Raw genomic sequence first — 16827 nt, 5'->3', positions numbered from 1 at the left:
TTAACAATGAACAAAGTTGCTGAGATGAAGTCTGACGCTCTGCTGCACTTGGAGGACAACATGAGAGCGGAGGACAGGAGCAGACTGAACTGTGCGGACTTACCAAAGAGCAGTTTAACAGACGGGCAGAACGCAGAGCTGCTGCGATGCCAGGAGACCACCGACGACAGCTCGGCTATCAAATACAGGAGATACGGGTACGCCCTTTTTGTCTGTGCTGGAAATGTCTGTTTCGAACAGTTAAAAAAGTGGTCGGATTTTAATTTATGGTAGTAAAATGTATGTGAATATGCAGGAAAATGTTCCTGTTCTGCCTTTTCATTAATTTTTTTTGCACTTCTTTAGAATTGGAAGTTGCAAAAAAAAATATTTAGCACTGTGTTGTTTCAAAGTGTGAGCAGAGGGGATTGTGGGTGGTCTTTGTGAATCTATGAGGCAACTTGTGATTCCTCCAGGTCTCGTCTGGGCGGGGTCAAAGTTCGCCACAAGAGACAGGTGCTGCAGGACATGGCCCGGCCGCTTAAACACTGGCTGTACAAACATCGGGACAACCCCTATCCCACCAAGACGGAGAAGGTCCTGCTGGCTCTGGGCTCGCACATGACGCTAGTGCAGGTTCGTGCAAGAAAGCAGGGAGGGTGCGATGACGGAAAAGTGACTTAAAGGGATAGTTCATGTTTTTTTAAGAGGAGTCATTTGGGGTTCTTATCCACAGATGCACGCCTCCGGTTTGGAGAAGCAGGCTGAGTGCGACATTTAAGCAAAGCAATGTGCTGCTGTGACAAAGTCAGCAACAAAACATATTTTACCCATCTACATTTTTTTCTTTATTGAGAGTTTTTTCATTGCTTTAGCCACCAGACATCAGCTGCTGGTCTACATCTGCTTCAATCAGTTTGTTAGTTATTAGCTATTTTGTGACTTTGGTAAATCCAAACTAAGCCTTTTAAATGCTAAAGAGACACAATAATGCAAAGAAAATAACTGACTGAAGCAGCGGTGGACCAGCAGCTCCTGTTTCAGCAAAGTTAACCCTTTGAAACCTGAGCAAATTGCCTTGATTCAGCAACTTAAAAACACATAGACCAAAAACAGACAAGACGTAAGTAAAAAGTTACAAGAAAATTACCTGAAAATAAGCAAAAAAAGGAGAGTAAAAACAAAAACTAACAGGAAAATAACTCATGTAATGACCCAAAAATTCGCTACAAACAATTTTTACTAAATATTACTAAAATATTACCTGAAAGTTAACAATAAAAGTAAAAAAAAAAATTAAAAAAATCATACAAAAAAATTCTTGAAAATAATTTTAAAAATATAACAAGAATAATCATAAATATATTTTTATGAACAATTTTTCCCTTTTTTAAATATAATTTTCTCTCTTTTAAAAACTACTCTTTTTTAGGTTGCATGTTGCCTTTTCTCGTGTTTTTGAAATAAATCAAACCAATCTGCTCAGGTTTTTCTCAGTGGAGTCTGGCTTTGAAGAGAGCGGCTTCATTTTCCTGTTAGAGACCCTCTGACATTAAGGTTAAGCAGTTAAAAATTCTCTCAGTAAAGTGTACACTTAACAAACATTCATTTTCCTTTTTTTGGCTAAAATACGTTCTGTTGTTGCGCCCGTCCACAGCTGTGCATTGCTTAGCTTCCTCCAGGCTGCTTCTCCAAAGTGGAGGCGCGCTGACAGACATCTCAAAAAAACCGAACTGTCCCTTTAAAGGACGTGCTGATATTAAATCTGGTGTGTGCTGTTGCATAACGAGGTGCATCTGTGCAGGTTTCAAACTGGTTTGCGAACGCCCGGCGGAGGCTGAAGAACACGGTGAGACAGCCAGACCTGAGCTGGGCCCTGAGGATCAAACTGTACAACAAATACATCCAGGGGAACGCTGAGAGACTGAGCGTGTGCAGCGATGACACCGACTCGGACGGTACGGGCCGCGAGATCATCTCTCAGTGTTTACTGCTTTTGTTTTTATAGATGGAACTATGGACCTAAAACTGTCCCCAATGAAACAGCAGTATTTATCATATTTTTAACACCTTTACCCTTTGAAAACTAAACCAACTGGCTTGATTTCTTAAAAAACAAACATGGGAAGAAGACAATGAGCAACTTAACAGGAAATTAGCAAAAAAAAAAAAAAAGAGAGAGAGAGAGAGAGAGAGAAAAAGGTTACCAAAGAATCACCTGAAAAATAGCAAAAAAGAAAGATTTAAAAAATACAAAAGAAATCACTTGAAAATTAGCAAGAAAAACAAAGTTTGAAAAAATAACAAGGCAAAATTTGCAGAAAAAGAGAAAGAGAAAAAAAGGTTACAAAAAAACACCTGAAATATAGCACACAAAAAAAGAGAGTAAAGAAATACAAAAAATCACTTGAAAATTAACAAGAAATAAAGTAAAAAAAACAAAACAACACAAGAAAATGGCTTGGAAAAAGTGACATTCAAATTATATTATTTTAATAATCATAGAAATAGTTTTCTGGACATTTTCCCTATTTTTAAAAATAATTTTCTAATAATTATCTTTCTCTCTTTTTTAATTTTTTTTTGTTTTTGTTTTTGTTTATGTTTTCAAAAGACAATAAACAGAAATGCTTGAGAGAAGCGTCTGAATTCAGCACAAGAAAACTGATCCACGTTTTAAAGGGTTAAATGATCACTGGAATCTGTGCAACATAAAAAAAGTTACATTTGTTTTGTTTTTGCTGCTATAGATGAAGAGTGTCCCCTACAAACTCCCATCAGCCAATCAGACTTCAGATCATCTTCCCACAAGAACGCGCTCCAGAAGCAGAGCGGCGTCCTCGCCATGGCGGACTCCGCCAACAGTGACGACAGCACGTCGCCCCCGTCCAAGTACAAGAGCAGTTTACTGAACCGGTACCTGAACGACACCCTGCGGCACATGATGGCAGCGAACGCCGATAACGTCGCCTCAGCCCGCAAGAGGAGGAGCCACTCCGAGTCGTTCAGCTCCAACGAGTGCGATCGAGACGTCGTCTCGCCGGCGTCGTCCTACGAGACAGAGGCCAACTTCGTCTACCAGATGGGTGAGCGATATCATCGTTTGTCTCTGTGCACGACAACATTACACGTTAAAGCAGCTGCAGATGATTTTGGCGACCCCTATGGACGAAAGCGCAGCGTTTCCACCCTCACTTCGTGTTGTTTAGATCTTCATCTGCATTGATTTTGGAAGTGAGTGAAAGATATTTTTAAAGGTTTAGTGTGTAGTGTTGAGTGCCATCTAGTGGTGACGCTGCAGATTGCAAACAACTGAAACTTTTTGTGCAAAGTGATGCAGTAAAGCGTAAACACAAATGGCTCTACAGCGAGTGCTGTGGATTATAAATGAATATTTTTGACCGTTACATTCTGTTTCAGCCAAAATAACCCCCTGAATCCCACACACTGGACCCTTGAGATTATTTTACTTTTTTTAAACACACTATTTGCAGGTCACAGCAGTGAGGTAACGTATCCAAATGTAATAACTGCAATATGAATGGTGGTATGGTGAAACAAAATAAACCTGGTTTTAGCCACCAGCGTAAATTCATATATTGATGTAAAACCAATAAAATTCAGGAATAAAATAGAAATATTACAGATATGTCAAGGAGGAAGAGGTGCAATTCATAACTGGTTTTAAATTCTTCACAATCCAGCAATCTGTCCAATGACAACAGGCTGACTCCTGTTTTCGCGGTCCTCTGTCAACGTCCCTTTTAGCGTTTCTTTTTTTTTTTTTTTTGTTCTTGGGTAAAGTCTTTTCCCTTTGCTGATCCTGTTCAAATTTCAGCCATAATCCCAAAATAAAATGTCAAGAAAAATCATCTCCTGCCTCTCTTCAATGTATCCTCATACAACAATTTGTACGACGTCTAACTGATTAGTGTCCCGTAAACAGCGCCGTCAAGTTACGTGCATAACATAAAGTTACATACTTAGTGTGGAGTGATGTAGTTCAGGTTTAGGCAAGTGTGGTTTACCAAAATCTGCACTGAATATGAGTACACAGAATCAGAGACAGAGTGTGAATTTGGGAGTAAAGTAGATGATAGCAGACCTCGTCCACTGAAATCATGAAATAATCTTCCTTGTTAATTGCAGATTTATGTTGAATGTGCTGTAAAATGACACTTTAACTACCCTGCTTCCACTCAGTTCCTTTTTAACACACCACAGCGTACAGTAAAATAAGAACAGACCCAACAGAAACGGCTCCTCAGAGCACCCCGACGTTAATAAATCTCTGGCATTTCACTGAAAGTCAGAAGCTCTGCGAGATTCAATTATGAAGTTACAGCGAATCTGGGAGGGAGTTTGACACCTGGGTGCCCTTTCAGACCTATAGGGAGCCCAGCTCACTGACAACCCTCAAATCCGCTGAAGGTACGGGAGCCAAAGCCTTTGCAAACATCACTAATAAAGACTCATGCAGACGCTGAAATCCCTCATTTTAAAATTGGACGGAGCTCACGCTGGCTGCCGCCGCACACCGCAAATATCATTTCCATATACGAGAATGTGCCATTTGTTCCGCTTCAGCTTCTTGCCATGGTGGAAATGTCCAGTCCAGTCTCAAGGACAATTACAGCATGTCTGAGACTTTATTCTTCCCAGGGTGAGAAGTGGGAACCTCGGCCAAACGCAGAAGTGGAGCAGTCTGTCAGTAAAGCGCAGAAGACGTCTCGTAGAGCGACTGTCAGAGCTGCCACTCATCTGTGAGACAACGCAGGTCGCTCGTGTCCATCTGGCCTTTTCCCGTCCCCGTTTGAGGTGCAGCTTCGCTTCCCTGACTCATGTGTGCTTTGGCAGGCGGCTGCTCCCAAGTGTTACTTTCCCACTCAGAATCAATCTAAATGTACATTACATTATGAGAGCTGTGAAAAGATTTTTGAAAGCGGCTCTGCTCTTTAGCATATCTCATCAGTTTCACTCTGAAAATGAAACAAGGCATGCTTTAAGTTCCTTTCTTTTATTATTTTAGGATCACTTTTCAGGCAAAAACTGAATCCTGGTCCCCGTTTAAAGACGTTATTTAATGGAAATTTTTATAGTCTGTGACGAGGTTCAATCTGTATCCGGGAAACTCAGGTTAACCTCAAACTGGCCTACAGACATGAATAATTAGGATAATTCATCACGCAGGCTTTATTTTAAACCAACGGTGAAAGAGTTAACCCTTTGACACCAGAGAAAATTGGCTTGATTTCTTCCAAAACAATGTGATGAAGGCAGTGAGCAACAAAAGAAGAAATGACCCAAAAATAAGCAAGAAATTAGTTTTTAAAAAATACAATAAAAATGCTTTAAAATTAGTTTGAAAAAATGAATGTGGCCTGAAAAAAGGTGCATCAAAAATTAAATCTAATAATTCTGTAAAATGATTGTAAATATGTCTTTATGATAATTAGCTGTAAACAGAGATTTTTTATTTTTCCCTGAACATTTTCCCCCAGCTTTTTTTTTTTAAAAAAAAATCTTAAACGATTAATTTCTTTACTAAAGTGTTTCTAAAAGATATCGCACAAATTTTCTCAAGTTTAAAGGTTTATTTACTTGTGAAAGGCGTCTGAAAGCAGCACAAGGAAAGTTGTGTTGATCCAGATTTCAAAGGGTTAAAATATTGACCCTAATTTTAACTTCTTCGTATACGATGCTAACTTGCGGACGGCAGCTACAGTTGCGTCATTCTCACCGAACAATGATTACAACAACAACAAAAAACAAAACACCCCACAGAAGTGTAATATTGCTTACGTGCAATATCCAAACTGCAGGAGCAGATCTGCAGCCTTCAGGGAAATACGAGGATTCAGAGATTATTTTGGGGAATAATTTCACATTCTGGGAAGTGTTCATTTTCTTGCCGAGACTTAAACCAATACAGTTTTCATGTTTTTAAGCTTAATATGAAGCTACAGCAAGCAGACAGTTAGCTTAGCTTAGCATAAAGAGAAAACAGCTATTTAACTCAGCTCGAAGGTACAACTAGCACCTCTAAATCAGAAATACTTTATTGATCCCCGGGGAGAAACTGCGGTTTGTTACAGTCGCTCTGATGCCACCAGAATTATAGTGGGTAGAAATAAGCACCAACACCAGAATATAAGAATATAAAATATAAAATATAAAAACAGTAAGAGCAAACAATTGGCACAGTATGGAAACATTTAAGTAATGTTAAAAAAAAACATGCAAATAAGGTGCATAAATATACAACTATACTAAAATGTATCAAACTAGTACGCAAGGTAAAAAGTTCACTAAAATCCATGACTCTCCCTGCACCATAAATAAACATATATGTGTTTGTATTCACACTAACTGGATTCAAAGCAACAAACAGCACAGAGAGAGTGGCTCAGAATAAAAGGAAAATTCAAAATAAAATCTCCTCTTTTTTCAGCCTATTTCTCACAGACATAACTGAGCCCATTTATCATCAATATGAAACTATTTATTCAAACTTCTCAAATTCAGCTCCTGAGAATCAGCTTTCTTCTTCTTTCAGCATCATAATAATTTAAGATCTTCAAAATGCTTGTTTTTCTTTCTCACTGCACTGATATGTATTTGTCTGAAATGATCAGCACTGGAGATAACCAGAAGTTAAATAATATTAATAACAATAACAGTAATAATAATGATAATAATAACAGGCCTGTAACAGAGCCTGCAGGATTTCTCAGTGATCAAATTCAAGTCTCTTTTCTGTGTATTTTATCTGTTCTCAGAGATTTCTCAATTCTGAGAAGCCTACGAGCACAACAAAAGAATTTCTGCTGATTTATTCTTTTGCTCTTTCTTTCTACAAAAAGGTTAGGACAAATAGATCAATAAAAATATATTTTATTTCTGACGAGACAAAGAAAGTGAGCAAAATTTTCCGCTGAGTGGGGTGTTTTTTGGTTTGTTTGTTGTTTTTATCTTGACTCTCTGTCCACCATAAATAACCATACAGCCTCGGTATTGGGGCCTATGCAACGATCAAACAGCACAGAAGGAGTGAGACAATTCACCAAAACAAACAATATCCTCAGAAAAATGCAAATCCTCCTTTAAATGCCTCATCACAAACTGTGTGCACTTCAGCAGCCACACAAACAAAACCTAATAAACCTTCACAGGGCACTCAGCCAGCATTACAAACACGTGCATTTATAACCATTTCCCCAAATAAACCCTCACAAGCACATCAGAGGCAGCAGCGGCCGGAACATTTTCACTATGATTTGACTCGGCGGCAAATATTAGATTTTAAAACTTACCGTTTGATGATCGAGAGTGAAAAGTTGAAAATCCTGAAGATGAAAAAGTCTTTTCACTGCTGTCATGCCTTCAGGAGATTAGTCCAAATGGGTTTTTACGACATTTTAAAGTGAGACATGTAGACTAATGTGCTTATCTCGGTTTTAAACGCAGATTTGTTTGTTTCCTGGCGGAAGCGTGCGTCGCACCTGATGTGTTCGAGTACCGTCGGAAATCGGATAATTTAACGATAATGTCCAGAAAACAAATTTCATATTTACTATTTTTAAAATGAATTTTTGAATTCTGCTACAGGTGTTTTAATCTATTTTTTTCATTTCTTGCATCACTTAATTTCAGCTTATGTTCTTACGTTTCTATTTTTTTTAATTAATTTCTTTCTAATCTTTTGGCCATGTCTTGTTAAGTTGCCCGTTGCCTTCTGTCCATTTTTTTTAAAGGAAATCAAACCATTTTGCCCAGTGTAAAGGGTTAAAAGAAAACCTTTCATACTGGAGCTGGGGGCTTAGAGGGTATTTAAAATGAAATATAACCTTTTAAATTTGCACGTCTCTCCCGTGAGCCAAAATATAAAATAAAATAAAAAAATAAAAAACAGCTACTTCCAGTGCTCAAAAAAACATTTGATATGTCTGCTCCATTTTTTAACCTCCAGACAACTGGCATAGCATAAAGAGAGGAAGCAGGAGGAGACGCCTAGCCCGACTCAGTCCAGGATAAAAAATATATACTGGTATATATTCTTACTGGGTTATTGGGCTTTTGGTCTAATGGGACATTTTCAGTATTAGGGTTTCAGAATAAAGGACCATCAGAACAATCAACAGTCTCTTTTCTCAACTGGTCGCAGTAACTTTGCTTCTTATCCGCTGATTTAACAAATAACGTAATTTAATGAGCTTCAGCTGCATTTTGGCTGGTAAATTGATTTTTTGCAGCTCAGTAGTTCACTCTGTTGGTTGTTGGTTCATTGGTCGTTCGGTCAGTCCACAAAAATGTCCATGTTGGCGTCCACAGTTTCCCTTGGAGACTGATACTTGGTATGAGGGTCAAGTGTGTGTGTGTGTGTGTGTGTGTGTGTGTGTGTGTGTGTAGCACAGTGTGTGTGTGTGTGTGTGGCACAGACTGAATAAATAATGGAAGTAGCTACCATGTCGTCACCCATTGGTTTTTGGAGTATCGGTTTGAAGCCTTGAGTTCTCATTTTGGTTTTCTGGAGTCAGAGCTGATGATATCTGGAGGAGAAGGTGAAGCTGTGGAGGAGCGAGGGATGGATCTGACTGACCACCAAGGTCACTAAGGTTGGCCCCGCCCTTCACTATGTGTAGCTTTTGGCTGTAATAAAACGTAAAAAGGGAGTTTTATAAAAATTCACCTCTTGAACAGTTGTCATGGATGTTGAAATTAACACTAGAGACCAAACTGTGTTTTGAACCAGGCTGTAAACATGTTCAATTCTGCTGTAAAGTTTTAGCACGGGGGTCTATGGGGACTGAGGCTGGTTTGGAGTCGGCCTCTAGTGGCCATTAGAGGAACTGCAATTTTAGGTACTTCTGCGTTGACTTTATTTTTCAGCCGCGAGTTCGGCAATGGTGTGAAGTTGTGTTTGTGTTCATGTCAGCTGGTTGAAAGGAGGAAGTGTGTTAGCGGTCTATCCCGAAAAGGTACATGACGGATTCACAGACTTCAAAAAAGTTCGTGGAAAGATTGTTTATGAGCCAAAGAACAGCTGATTACCCAGTTAGTGGGGAACGTTCCCACAACATTGACTAACGTTACCTACAAACTGCAATAATGTTCTAAAGAAAACATTTTAATCTAATGTTCAAAGAATGTTTTAAGGAAATTTATCATTTCAAAGAATGTTCCTTTAACGTTAAACGCTGACTAAGACGAGATTTTATAACTGAAACTCTGAGAATATTTTGGTGCAGTTGCAAAGTGACAGCTCATCAAATGTTTTTTTTTATAAAATGTTCCCACAATGTTACATGAGAACAAAGGAAGAACATTTTCAAAGCAACATTCATAAAATGTTATTTAGGCCAAAGATAACAGACCTTTTTATGAATGTAATTAAATTAAATGTAATTAACAATTTAAAAATAACACATTTTTAACGTTATTTTCTGTTATATAGAGAATGTTACCCGAACTTTAAGAAGAACATTCTGGGAACTAAAAGAAAACTTGCAGCTGAGAACGTTTCTAAAACATTGCATTGGTTGCATTGAACCATTCTCAGATCTTTTTTTGGGGTTACTTGATGTCATCACCACACACTTTGCAGCTGAAATGTTTGTGCAAACTTTTAATGCATCCCTGCTGGTCATATTAAGAGTGTTTTGCAATCCAGTACGGCTCCTCTGTGGAGGTGAAGTGGAAAGTGAAGCTGCCAGATTCATGACAGGCACTAACGCCATTAACACGCTTATACTCCGCTCAGGAGACGGCTAAAAGTCACCCTCAGCTGATGGACTAATAAGTGATGCCACCACACAGTGACTTACAAAGACATTTTAACCCCTCAAAATCTGGATTGACATCAGTTTTTTTGTGCTGCTTTCAGATAAGCAAATTAGTTTAATTTCTTTGAAAACATGGGTTAAAAGGCAATGAGGAACTTGGCAAGAAATGTCTGAGAAACTGCAAGAAATAAGTAGAGGGTGACAAGAAGACATAACTCAACAAAGGGCAAAATAAAATTAAAAAAAATGTCCAAAAAAACTAGATTTATAACTATTATAATTATATATTTAAAATCATCTTTCATCATTTAAAAAAAAAAAAAAAATTAATACATATTTTTTACTCAATATTCAGCAATTTTGGGGTCATTTTCTTGTTTATTTTTGTTTTTACTTTTCCTTTCTGCACATTTTCAGGGATTTATTTTCAATTAAATTTTTTATTTTTACTAATTTATTGGTAATTTTTTGGGGTCCTGACTTATTAAATTGTTCACTGTCTTCTCACCATGTATTTGAAAGAAAACAAAGCACTTTGCTCATTTTTCAAAGGATTAAACATGATCCGTCTGCGTCCCACAGGCAGTAAAAGTATAACGGAAAAGTATAGCGATGTTAATTTTTACTGTACAGGAATGTGAGGATGTTTTTACGCCATAAAATATGTTACTTGCATCAACATCAGTATTTCCCTCAAAAAGGCTGGAGAGCCATAAAAGTGACCAGAATCGTGTTTTATTGGACGCAGAGCGATGAAAAAACAAATCTGGACAACGCCTCGCTGCGTTTTCCATCCATTTTGTTTCAAATGAAAACATGCATGCTGAGGGGGAGTCTCCTGTTCGCGAATACGCGTCCGCATTGAGGAAATAAGATGTTTCAGTATTTTTTCAGGACGCAGTTGTTTCCAGCATGGATCCCAGTGACTCACCTGTGAGATGACTGATGGGATTTGAGCTGATATTGTAGGAAAACGCCCAGATAATTAAATCAGCTCATGTAGACATTATTTCATTAAGAGTGGTTTAAATGAGACACGGTCCAATGTCCCCCAGCTCCACATCCTCCTAATATGACTCATTACGGAGACCTTTCAAAAGATTTTATGTCCTTAACAATGTTTTTCTTTAGGTCAAATGTTCAGTGTATGTTTCCCTGGATCGGTGTGCTGAGTGTGCTGAATTTTCCTTCCTTCTTTTGCATTTTGAACTGCAAAACCTTTACAGATCTCTTACAATATTATCTTGGATCAAGAGACATAGGAACATTGAATTATAGGGATGCCCCAGACAAAATTAATGGTAGTAAATATAATGCTAAATCATCACATAATGTGCAGAAAATTGTTAATGTTTTATACAAATTGCAACACACTGTTAAGCCATAAACTAAAAGACTCTTATTTTCCTTTTTTATGGCTTATAATTATGCGATTTTAGTAGCAGAAGAAGGTAGGGGTGAGCCGATTAATAGGTGTCGTAACTCAGGCTCCTGCTGATGCAGGGAGAGAGAGAGATCCTGCCTCGCTCCAGTGTAATCAATTATTTATTATTATTATTATATTTATTGCAATTTTTAATTATTGTTTTACATGATATTTATGCTTTTTTTACATCATATTTATGCTATTTTTTTAAAATATTATTTGCAATAATAATTGAATTATTTTTTTAATCTAAGTTTTAAGCATAATCAATCAGTGTTATTGACTCATAATCATAATCAATCATCAATGATTAATTTCTCGCCAAGACATGAGAGGGGTGACACCTCTCAGAGGTTGATATCAATGTTGTTTTCTAACTCTCAGGGAAAAAAAGGAAATAAAAGTATTTCCCAAACAGCCCAGCTGCCCAGAAAAAAATGTTGGCATCGTACGTTTCTGCAAACCACGAATATGTTAACAAAACCGTGTGTTTCACTGAGTTGTTGCAGTTTTAAAGCCACCAAATTTGGGTGTTTTATAGTCATCCATCTGTGTTTTTCCAGTAGATTTTTTAGGCTCCAAGCGCAGGTGTTTTTTAAATGACCCCTCAGTGTTTTTTCAGCATTTTTATCGCCACCGAACAAGTTTTTTTTGTTTGTTTTGTTTTATTTTGTTTTGCAGTAAATGTCGTGGTTTGGTTTTGGTTTTGGTTTTTGGATTAACCTGCCTGTTTTCCAGCATCTGTTTAGGCTCTAAATGTGGGTGTTTTGGAATGAGTGGCCTGTGTTGTTACAGCAGATTTTTAGGTAACAAACATGAGCGCTATGTGTAGAAACCCATCAGTGTTTTTCCAGCAGATTTTTAGTCACCAAGCATGGGTGTTTTGGAGTGACCCCTCTGTCATAAACAGCTTTTTTAGGTTCCAAATTAGGGTGCTTTTGAGAGATCTGTCAATGCTTTTCGGGGGTCTTCTTATTTCCCAAACATGGTTGTTTTATAGTAACCAGTCAGCGTTTTTCCAGCAGCTTTTAGGCTCCAGACGTGGGTGTTTTGCAGCTACCCATCAGCAGAGAATAGTGCCACAAAAATTGGCTCTTTTTTTACACAGATATCACTGCTTTTCATGCTGACTTTTGACTTATCCGCTACATAATAAAGTGCAAATGTAAGATATCTGTGCTTCGCAGAGATGCACGATGCGGACATTTTAAAATATTTTAATATTCCACATTTTTGAATATAAAAGCTCAAACATGAAATTATAACTATTCTGCAGCTCAGTGTAATGTGTATAAAGAAAGCAGTGAGCAGCTTCATTACCCTTGTAAAGTTTAGTTGAAACTGATCCCTGCTGTAAATTTGAGACTCACCAGAGGTAAAACAATGTTTATTCACGGTAATAAATACAACAGAGGTACTGAAGTACTTTCTTGGCAAAGCATGTTATGGCTAAAGAGAGAAACGCTCGGGGACGTTCAGTAGCAAAAAAGTATAAAACGGCAAAATGATTTACTATCAGCAGGCAGTTGCTCTTGGCTCCAGGCTGGCTAAAGAAATCAGAGACGGGGATGTTTCGGGCTGTTAGCATTGAAAGTCTGCGTTTCACAGTGGGCCTCTAATTTCCCTGTCTATTGCTCTCTGATGAAAAATCACTTTTGACCAGCCTCTATCTGCTCCAATGAAAAAAGGCAATATTCCAAAACTGAGATGGAAAATAAGTCCTACACATGATGCACAGACCTCAAATAGAGATTGTGCAAGCAACGTGATATTACTCAAAAGTCCTATTTATTCTGCTCCTGCCTCGGAAAACAGCCAGAGATACTGTAGTTTCATTTCAGAGCCCGGAGAGAAAGACTACTCTCATGTTTTTATTCATATGACACTCCCCTGCCCGCTGGTAAAAGTTAATCAAGTGTCTTGGTCAAAAAAGATGGAGATGTGCAGGAGCAGGTTTTGGAAAGGAAAAAACACACACACGGACCAACTTTACAGGTGCTAGCAGAGCTCTGGAAACCTGAAAGCACAGTCAGTCCTCATGACACGATGCAGATATCAGATTTTTTTTCCCCACTCTTTAAAACTGAAGAGAAAACACTGTGTTGCATTTGTGTTGGCGAGAGCAGCGGAGCACAGTCAGACTGGTGCACCTCACCGAGTCAAAGCTTGTAAAACAAATCCAAAGAGACATCCTGGACAAGTAGTGACTGCAAGGCAGCAATTAAAATATATATTGGAGGGGACACAGCCACCAATAAAAAAATAAATTAAAAAAAAAAAACAGCTAGGCTACAACACACCACGCATAGCTGTCCAAAATGATAATTAGCAAATGTAATCATAATCACAAACTAACTTTACAAATGCCATTTTTATCATCAAATATTATCAGTTCAAGTATTGTGATATGGTTTGTACCAATGTTGTTTTCGTACCCCAGCAGAGGTTTTTGCTCAACTGCTGCGGGAACAATCAATTTTGAACACTGCACTGTCTCTCTGTGTCATAACTTGAAAATGTATTAATCAGTCCCTCCTGGATTTGGCAGGCTGTTTTAGGATTCTTGTGGCTTGAAACGCCTGATTTCATGACAAATTTTCTAAAGAAGTTTTTAATGCGTGTTGCAATGTGTACAGGCATTTCTTTCCAACGAAATTTCAGGGGCAAAGGAATATTACAAAAATATTCTCTAACAAGTAAACACGAGGTAACACAGCAGCAGCGGCTAACATCCAACACTGAGCCATAAAACGAGTTTAAATAAACTCATCCAGACACCAAAACGGCTCTTTCATTAAACCAGTGTTCAAAGGCAACCCAACCAGGCAAAGAGCTCACACTCCCACAGTTGTTGTCTCATGATAGACAGAGGGCCTTTTTAGACAGAGATCCCACAACAAAGTCCCTTCTTTCAGCAGCCTTTGCATTTTTACACAGAACCAAACGACAGCAGCATCATCCTGCTCCAGTTTGTGATTACAGACAGCATGCCGGCATTGTGGAATCAAAATTCAATTTTATTTACAAAGCTCAATATCTCAAATCACAATTTGCATCAAAGGGCTTTGCAGCACACGGCATCCCATCACCTTTGGACCCTCACACAAGACAAAACTCCCCAAAAAAACCCTTTAGAAGAAGAAGCTTGACAAGTAACACAACAGCGGCCTCAAATGTGACATAACATACGCACCGGTAGCATTTTTCTAAACAATAACAACGTCATAACATGAAAAAAAAACAATAATTTACAATCTCTGTTGTATGGCGGCTGACCTTGTCCTCATGAATCTTATTGTTTTCACAATTTGCAGACAATTATGACCACTGTTCTTCTTTTCTAAATTAGCTGCTACCTGCTAACAGCTACTTTCCAAATCTCCCATGGTCAGTTGCACACAAAACACGTTATCAAAACATCACACGTGCCGATTACGCTCTGATCCTTCTAGCTGTGTTGTTTATGCAGACACTGTTTCTGTGCTGAGGCAACACCGCCTCCTCTTTATGCTATCATACAAAACATTGAGGCGACATAACGGCACGATATTCCCACCCTGAACAGGCAGCGTAAAAAGTGCTAGAGAGAGACAGATGAGATTGTGAAAGTCAAATTTGTCGTAAAGTTGCAATGCTTAGACTAAATTGCAAGGTCGTGCAGAATGCATGGGGATTGGCTGAATTTGCAGTTATTATTGCAACACTGCAGCATCCTGGAGGGGCTGATTAAAAAGTGGAAAAATGTAAAATGAGTACAATTTGGGCTAAATCACTGTTGACTGTGATAAATTTATGAAAATGAAACATTTATGAATGTTTATGCTTTCGCAATGTTGTGCTAAATTCCTGTAATGTTAGCTCAGTAACATACATCACATGCATTAGCATGGGGCTCCAGACCCCCCCCAGCAGATTTTGTGCCCCCTAACGGCCCTTCTCTACAGCCTTGAACTGTACGCACAAAATCTAATATCCAGAGATGCACACTCTTGCTTTTGGGAACACCTTTCAAAGCAGATGCTGCATGATTGCCCATGAATACACAAAGATACTCACACACATGCTGCAAATTATAAACTCATGCGTTAATACTTGGTATCACTAACATACAGCCATAAAGCCTAATCCAGCATTGATTATATATTGTTTGCAATTTCACTGCTATCAAGTAAACTGATTCATGGCACATTTTGAGTCGTTTTCTTCTCTCTTGCAGACACAATGGACTATACTTCAACTCAATGTGACAGGTAAGTGCAATTATTCATTGCTCAATCTGCAATCGAATCAGCTGTTTGCACTTTTCAACTTTCATCAGCTTGAAAAGAAATACGCTTCATAATCCCTCTTGGAAGTTGCTCTTGAAATTGGACCGTCACCCCTAATTCATCCACATTATTCTGGCTTTATATCAAGAGGCAAAACAAAAATTGCTCTTGATTTTTTCCAGGTTAATTTAGGCTGGAGGTGAGATGGTGTTTAATAATCCACATCACATGCAGCTGTTTTTCTTTGATATATTCACAGGGCAGCAGCAGCAGGGCCGAGGCCAGCAGAGACGAGGCGATCAGGGCTGGCGGGAGATCCACGCCGCCGTGGCTCTCACCAACTTGGCCCAGGGGCAGAGCTGCACGGCGGAGCAGAGCAGCGTGACAGCGCCCAGAGCTGGCACGGGGCAGAGCTGCACCCGGGAGCCCTTCTCAGTTACGAGAACCACTATCATGGACAGGATGTGTGTCACAGGACCCACCGCCGCTCTGAGGCAGAGCTGCACCGTGGGGCCCACTCTCACCAGCCGCATCATCCAGAAGTCCTCTCACATCTCTGAGGTCCAGACTGTTAACGTGGCCCTGGCAAACAGCGTGTAGGCATTTCATTTGAGCATCTGGTCCATCGTTCCATATAGGAATACCAGATGCTTAAGTGCCTCACAGTATCTGTACAGCCTCTGTTATTTTGTAATGCTGATAAACTTTGACGTTTTCAATCATTTTTTACTTTGTAAAATGGAAAAACTAACCTAATGCAGTTGAATATTTTCTATAGTTTTTTGCCATGTTTCTAATGTCTTCCTATTGCCGTCTGTTGCAGTAAGTTATATTAACTTCAATGAGACTGGATGATCGTCCAATGCTTTAAGTCTGACAGCAGCTATTTGAATAAACCCAATGTGAAATCTTTTGACCAGTCGTTTGCTTTAAATCACTGCTTTGCAGCGGCGGGAGCTGCAGTTATGTTCTGCTGGACTGTATTTAGTGGTAGTTTTCATGTGTGCAATTGTGGGTCTCCTAGTTTCATTCTATACTTTCACATAGCTTTTTAAAAGGTTGTAATATGGGCAGAAGGGTGCAGACACGGTGGACTGAGCACAGAGACGCTTCTTTAAGTAGAGTACTGTGCTTTAAGCTTTTCTGAAGAGCAAGAGATGGTTGGACATTTTTTGTATTTGTTGAAAAACATGTCAAATTGAGTTTTCCAGCCCAGAACTTTACTGTATGAACGAACTTTTCGGCACTTTAACAGCCGACAGGTAGTTAGCAACAAGCCAGTGAACACAGAGTGGTGTGGTGGAGACCAAACACTGAGCTAAAAGGACGTTCATCACTACAAATGTGGCTCCAAATGAATGCCACGTGAGCT

At 38.9% G+C, this 16827-nt stretch overlaps 1 pseudogene; it reads left to right on the top strand.

Annotated features, from left to right (window-relative positions):
- LOC121951733 lies at positions 1-16827 on the top strand (annotated as a pseudogene).

This window comes from Plectropomus leopardus, chromosome 12 (assembly GCF_008729295.1).
Source record: "Plectropomus leopardus isolate mb chromosome 12, YSFRI_Pleo_2.0, whole genome shotgun sequence".
Lineage (NCBI taxonomy): Eukaryota > Metazoa > Chordata > Actinopteri > Perciformes > Serranidae > Plectropomus > Plectropomus leopardus.
Note: the sequence above shows the minus strand (reverse complement) of the source record. Positions and strands in the feature narration are given on the sequence as shown.